Source organism: Amblyomma maculatum, chromosome 9 (assembly GCF_055883805.1).
Source record: "Amblyomma maculatum isolate TAMU_Amacu chromosome 9, ASM5588380v1, whole genome shotgun sequence".
NCBI classification, from domain to species: Eukaryota; Metazoa; Arthropoda; class Arachnida; order Ixodida; family Ixodidae; genus Amblyomma; species Amblyomma maculatum.
This window is the reverse complement of record NC_139352.1, coordinates 26,157,509-26,165,028: the sequence shown is the minus strand read 5'-3', so window position 1 is coordinate 26,165,028 and position 7,520 is coordinate 26,157,509.

Below are 7,520 nucleotides of genomic sequence, written 5' to 3'. Positions count from 1 at the left end.
ACGAGGAATTCCAGGGTTTGAACATGCTGCGGCGGCATTTTTTCTTTTTTTTTTTTTTACAAGGGGTGGACCATCCATTTATTAGGCGATTTTGCTAGGCAATGCTACCATGTTAAAAGCGCCGTTGAATGAATGTAGGCAAACTTTTATTCCACCAGAAACGGGCTCTCCGTTTGCCTCCCCCGGCACGCCGGCCAGAGGGAGAGGGGGGGGGGGGGGGGGGGGGAGCCCCGCAGACTAAGGACTAGTGAAGATACATGAGTTCTTCACGGCCTCATCCGCCAGGCGGGTGGCCTGCTGCTGAACGGCGGGGTCTCCGCTCCGCAGCCAAATCTCCCAGGCTTCTCTACTATTAATGTTCATGCCGGAGCCTGGGGAGTCAACGCATTCCTAAATAATGTGATCTAGTGTGCCTTTTTGGCCATTACTCGCGTCAGCACACGTGGACTGTGACGTCATAACCTGGTGGGCCAATGCGGAATCGGGCACATGCAAGATCGTTGCTCGGCTCTGACGATCGCATGAGTGCTTGGCACTAAAAAATTACAGCCGATTTGCATAGTCAATCACATGCGAAGTAGGTTCGTCAGCATTGCTTATTCCTCCTATACATCTTTTCAATAAGTGGTCACTTGGCGCCGCCATAATGCTCGCTGGATTGCATTTTGCGCTTATTGCTAGCACGGTGGAAGCCGCAGCGGAACCGATTTGTCTGCAGTCCAGAGAAGAGGCTCGACATCTCCCTCCCCCGATGAACAGGTCTATAGTTTACTATGCATTTTTACTTTCTTAGAGCAGGAAACTGCACTCAGGTGAGCACAAGCTGCTTCATTATGCTACGAAAGGCTCGAATCCGAGGTCTATGGAGTACCGCGCCTATGCATCTCCATAAAAGCGAGGGGTGGTTGACGCGACTGAAGAAAGGCCGAAGTTGGAGCGCAAGCTATCTGTCCTAAAGGCGTTTTCGCCTAACACCTGACTAGTCTAGGGGGTGTTGGTTAACCCGGGCGAGTCGCAGAGGTGCGACAGTTTCGTCGACGCAAGACAAGCGCCGAGCGAGACCAGGAGCCAAGGTCATCGGCATTTGACCTTCAAGTAGATGAGCGCGGTGGGGGATATGCGCCTCAGGTGTCCATGAAGAAAACTGCAAATGCAATGCCCTTCTTTCCTATAATCTAGAATTTACTATAAGCTGCGTTCGATTCAGCCGTGGTTTTCAGCACCGCCGGAACCGGTTCGCGGTGCACTGCACCAAAGCGCTCGGTTCACAGCGTTCCCTGCGCTACCGTCCGCGATTGATTTTTGTGCGGTCGTGGTGCCGCTCTGGTGCATTGGATTGCAAAAAATTTATTTCGTCGCTCAAGCAGGCCTAAGGAGGGACGTAATAGATGGCCGTTATCCATGGCTGGCGGCGACCTCAATGGCCCGCTCGACGGCCCGTAGTTGAATCATTCGGGTCCGAGCTGACCAGCACGGCTTTCCACTGCTCGGGAGAAGGGAGCTGTATTAATTCCACCGTAGGTGGATTATTTGCGCAGTTACAGAGAATGTGATCGTATACTGTATCGCTCTTTCGCCGCATTTACTGCAGCTTTGGTTGTACTGGCTTTAGTACATTAGGGCAAGCACCGCCGGATTTAGGAGGGAGCGTGTTTTTTGTAGTCGGCGCCAGGCAACTTCCTGCGCATTTGTTAAAGATTTGAAGGGGGGGAGGGGGGATATGTGCGCCTTTCCAGCCTGAAGTGATGGGTAATGTCATAAAAAGAAATTAACCCGACCCTCCGAGGAGAAGGTGCAGAAAAGTGGTGCACGTGTTGACGGCGCCAGTAGACGACGCGCGCTGCCGATCACTATGAGATGGTTGTGAAGATCCCATGGTCCACTTTGAGACATTTTTTTTTTTTTCCCCGTCGTCGAAAGATCCGGTGTCATTCCTCGTGAAAATGGCGAGTTCATCTAAGGTTTTTTGCGGCCACTGTGAGGTTCTTTTCTTTAGATCTACTTGCCACCTTCTTCCGTGACTTCTTCAGAGACACCAATCGAAATACATAACCAGACCGGCCAAGTTAGCAACAAATACTTGATTGCGCGTTCACGGTGTGCAAAAATACCCTCCCACTTTTGCATACCCGTGAACGCGCAATCACGTGCTACTACGTCACTTCTGCGTGTCCTGTCGACGTTTTCTTTTATTATTATTTTTATTCTACTGGGCAGTGAGGAAAAGCGCTTGGCCGTCGGAGCCACGTGTTAGAAGTAGTTGTCGGAGCGAGTCTTCGAGCTGGTGAAGGGAGAGCATCTAGCCGTCCGCACTTAACAGCACGCACGCACGCTTTGTCTCCGCTACCCGGAGACAAAGATTCCCTCGTCACCTACAAGGAGCTCTCTGAGACTCCCAGGCTAAACAGAAGGATCTATCCACCACCAGATAGGTCCCTAATACCCTCAGAATGCGGGGCCTGGCGAAAAATTCAGGCCAATCGTTTCTTTCTTCATGTTACAATATCATAGTACTCCCGCATGAGCATGCAGGATCACCGGTTTCGGAAGGTACACAACGCTTTGAAAGGGTCAACAACGAGGTCTATACACGCGATTCATGTAACGGGACTGTAGCTAAACTGGGGCGCATAGTCCATGTAACTCCATTTACGCGTCTCGCGAAGGTGTTGCCGATGAAGCTTCCCTGTCCCTTCTTGTGGTGGCTTGGGAGCGGACTTGATACACTGAAGCTGGCTTTGTCGCAACACCGTAAGGGTCCCTTGCCTCGGAAAAGCCGGCGTCGGCGTTGTGGTTGTAACGCGGAAATCAGCAGGATGCAAAGAATTGAAAGAAGTATTTGAGACGAACGGAATCGAACTCTGTTGCACGCATATGATTACGTATAATAAAATTTGTTCCCCAACCGTACTTTGCGCAGCGTTCAGGATGACGTCATACCATTTCGCTTCTCATTTAGCATCCACCTGCTAGTCAGGTTGAAATCTAGTTGTGATAGGTACCCGCACCAATGATTTATGTTAATTGTATGTGTAGCGGTCCATCGGGTAGTGAGATAGATACTCCGCATTAATTTCCCCCAAAACGAAGTAAAAAATATATAAACAATTGCGGAATTCAAAAGCGACATTAAAGGTGTTATCGTGTCTTAGCGTCCCCCTAATTTTATCCAGAGCCTCCATGTCGTCTTCGCGCTTATAGGAATCTGTATCAATCTCAAGTGCGCCTTTATGGAACACAGGTGAGTTCTTTAACCGTCATCTCTATGCGTATTGAACTCTATGCCTTCGTCTTCCTCCTAACTTACTTCGGCGCGAAGCAACTTTCCTGTGCTATCTATCCACCGGTGTTGCTTTTACAAATCAGCACTCGTGTTGTTCTGCATCGTCATAGTCAACATCACTTCTTGATAACTGAACATATGCTATATGAAGACCGTGTTTTAATGCGATAATATTCGGAGTGTCATGAAGGCGAAACTCACAGGCGTCGGTGGCGTCCAGATTTTATAAACAGAAATGTGACCAAAAATACGATGACGGTTGCAATGGAATCAAAATTAAACTACACAAGTGAGTTTACGAAAAATGGTAACACATTGCTAAGATCCTGCGCATCGAACCAAATAATCCACCATATATATATATATATATATATATATGCATGCATTGCGTTGCTCTGGACGGGGCAATGCCCAACTACAAAGGACAGTAATAAATGTCTGTAAAACACTCCTTTATATTAGGGCACCATGCTTGTGGACAGTCTGCTTGGGTTCCTCACGAGGGCGGTACAGGTTGGTCAACAGTGACACCCATCTGATCCGGCTAATATCCTCCTTTCCTTCTCCTTCTCCCTCTGATATTTCGAGAGGTCATTATTATCAGCGTGGGGTTGCCAGCTTTATTTGCACGTGACGCCAACTGCATGACCAAAAGTGCAGCTGTCTCCATCACTATAAAATTATAGTGACGACCATACAGTTAAAAGCGCGTATTGCACAAGGTTGGCTCTTCGATGCGATGGACGTAGGAAAAAAGAATCAAGACAAGTTAGTGATAAATCGCGTACATAGGAGAAAACAAAAAGACTACGCCACGATGAAAGGAGATTTGTGTTGGCAGTGCTTCCAGCATAAGCACGTGTTCGGCCCTCACCTCAGCAAAACCAATCGCGCGTTTAGGACGCAGATGCATTGCAGACATGGGCGATTCGGTTTCGCCGCCCGGCTGTGCTCTGCAAGACGCTCTTCGCCGTTCAAGGTCCACGGGCCTCGTATGACCACCGTTCGCAATGCGTCTGTACTTATTTTTAGACAGTTCCAGACGCCTCGAAGCGCGTGGGTCTCGCGTCATGCCATATGCGACGCATGCGGACATGGGAGAGACGGGGCAGCGAACGATATGAGAGTGTGATGTCATGCTCCTGTCCCTCTGGGGCTAGGAAGCTAACAGCAGACAGAAGGGGGGGGGGGGGGGGGTAGTCTCGCCACTAGGGCTATCTGTTGTACATCCCATGGTCGCAAGCTCCGGTGGCAGACCGAGGTCTCTCTCTGTCCTCTGTCCGCACGAGGCAGCGGTGGCGGCTAAGCCAAAGCCTGTTGGCAGGCACGTGTTGGCCGTGCATTTTCTTTTCGCCATTCAGTCAACAACAGGCGTAGGGAAGAAGCGAATCGTTGAAACTCAAGCCGTCGAAGCACGCGCTTCGGACATTGCCTTGAACAGCCGCCGCTCAGACGAGAAAGAGAGGAGACACGGTCTGGGCATGATCGGTTTCGGCGCCAGAATATATCGAGTTCGGTGAGACTGGCGCCGCGGTTGCTGCGGCGGTCCGGCCGTATCGTCCAACCAAGGCCGTTCAAATGAAACAGTTCCCTTTGCCCGTCTTTGTCAGCATGACGTGGTTAAAGAAAGCCGAGAAGTCGGCCCTTTGTTTTTGCTTGAAGGAACGCGAGATTCGCGTAGCAACACAAGCTTCCTAGTTGAAAGGCGGCATTGACGGACGCATAGCAGCGACCGCTGCGACCGTCACCATCCATACACCCCTCCAATACAGTGCACTAGAATACCTCCGATTCAAGGTCATTCTCCGGCATTGGTACCAGAGGCACGTATTTTAGACGTCGCGCGCCTCTCGTTGACAACCGTTGTGGAATCCTGGTACATGTTAGTGTTCTTTATTTGGTCTTTTGGTGTGCTCAAGTGTGCACCAGAACTTCCTAGGCTGCACGATGGGCGACATGATGACAATTAAATTATAACAAAGGAGATGGTTGCATAATACTAACCCAGGTCACCGCAGGAAGCAGATCGCTCGTGCGCATAATTGGTGAACCTGTGTAATGAGGTAAATGCTAACGAAATGCCGAAGGCATCTTAATAAAGTTTATTCCACTGCACTCCATACGTGTCTAGCGATTCACCAACTTGCCCCCCCCCCCCCCCCTTCACTCATTGTTTGATCGACTGATCGACCAATCGATTTAGTGAGTGAGTTAGTGAGTGAGTGTCAGCCAATGTCTTACGAATCCCTTCATGAATGACATGGTCCCGAACGTCTTGTAGTCCAGTGCGACTCTGGTCCATTGCGCTCGTGCAGCTGAGGTACCGTTACGCTGCCTGGTATGCAACTAATCCTAGTCATGTGGCAGTTTTATCTGTCATTCAAGCAAACATGATTACGGGACTTCCTCTCCGGTTAACCTGTAATCAGATGTAATATCACCATGTGATTATTTAACGCTGCAGATTTAATGCAAACAAGAAGTACATGCGGGTTGAGACAAAACACCCAAGTTCCACCTTAGCAGCTGTTTGCATATGCGGAAATTCTCATTGGGACAAAATGGCGTCCAGTTGTCACTGAGATCCAGCACAGCACCCTTGAATTCCGGGTGGTCTTCCATATAATGTGGTAGCTTACGAATGTATGGTAAAGAGTATGTGTGGAATAAAAGAGGCACAGATTAAAATATTAGTGATTAGGAGAGTAGCAAAGGGTAGTCGAGCGGAACTGCAGCGTTTCAAGTTCCTGTTTCAACTACTCCGTAACCCATGTATACCCTAAATTACTCATGAAGATAAATGAAGGGGAAATGAGGGTACTCGTTATAATACATGAAGGAAAGAAGCCAACAGTCGGCGAGGCCAAGGAAAGCATTGGGGATTATGTTTTATGTCTTTTTTTTTTTTTAATTTTTACTTGGATAATCACAGAAATGAGTAATGTAATCTGCTTAGGGGAAAGATAATTAAACACAAAGTAGAAGAAAAAACAACGTGCCGATGGTGGGGACCGAACCCACGACCTCCGAATATCGCGTCCGGTGCTCTTCCAACTGGGCTACATCGGCCGCTGTCCCCCCCTGCTACTTTCTCGGGTATTAATGTTGTCTGTATACGAACCTTGAGAGTGTTCACCAGCGCCACCCTCAACCACAGCGGCGGACGTGGAACGTCCTGTGTTACCGCCAGCGTCACGTAGAACGTGATCAAGAGCGAGGGCGAAAGCTGTGCTAGAACCCTCTTACGATACCTATGGCTTCAAGACTGCCAGAACCGAATTTAAAAAAAAAAAAAAAAGACATAAACCATAATCCCCAATTCTTTCCTTGGCCTCGCCGACTATTGGCTTCTTTCTTCCTAAATTACTCATATTTTATCAAACTTAAATATACTCGCGCTATTCGATAGTCTTATGTGTCCTTCTCCGTCCAGCGTTCTTTATTTTTGCGCTAAATTCTTGACTTCATGGATAACCAACTAGCCCGGCAGCATACCCTCCACAACTAGACTCGACAGATTCAGCCGAATAGAGTAGAATTTCCCTGTAATAATAGATCATTCTTTTATTCCTACTTTCCTCAGTCAGTATGAGAGTGTAATGAACTGCATCAATCTAGCACTGCAGTCATCGTCTGACAATTTTATAAGAGCGAGTTGGCGGGATAGTTGGTTTTGCATAGTGAAGGAACAGCGCAAGGGACGGGACACAGTGACACGAGAAAGCTTCCTCGTGTCACTGTGTCTCCGTTCCTTGCGCTGTTCCTTCATCGCCTTGACAATTTTGTTGGACTTACCGAAAAGGCAGTCCTTCGTTTTTCTCATTTCTGAGAATGTCTGCGTCTAATGTTCTGAGCATTTTTTTCCATGTGTACACAATCCAATTTAATGTCCACTCCTGTAATAACTCTGTTAGATGTTGAAATAAAGAAATAAATAATTGAATAAATAAAAAACATAGACTACAGGATCCACGAAGGGAGCCTCAAACAGGAGTCATTAATGCTGTCACTTCGCCTAAAAGCGGCGCTTCAGTACCACCCTCCCCCCCCCCCCCCCCCCCCCTTTTTTTTTGTATTTTAAGAATGCTTTAATAACCACAAAACAACGTTTTTAAGGTCGCGGATGGCGTTATATAGCGTGAGTTGGTGGAGAGCGCAGTGGAATACCTTGCAAAAGGCATTTATTCACATTTATTAGCTGCATCAATCACTGCACTTATTTTCCAAATAATATATC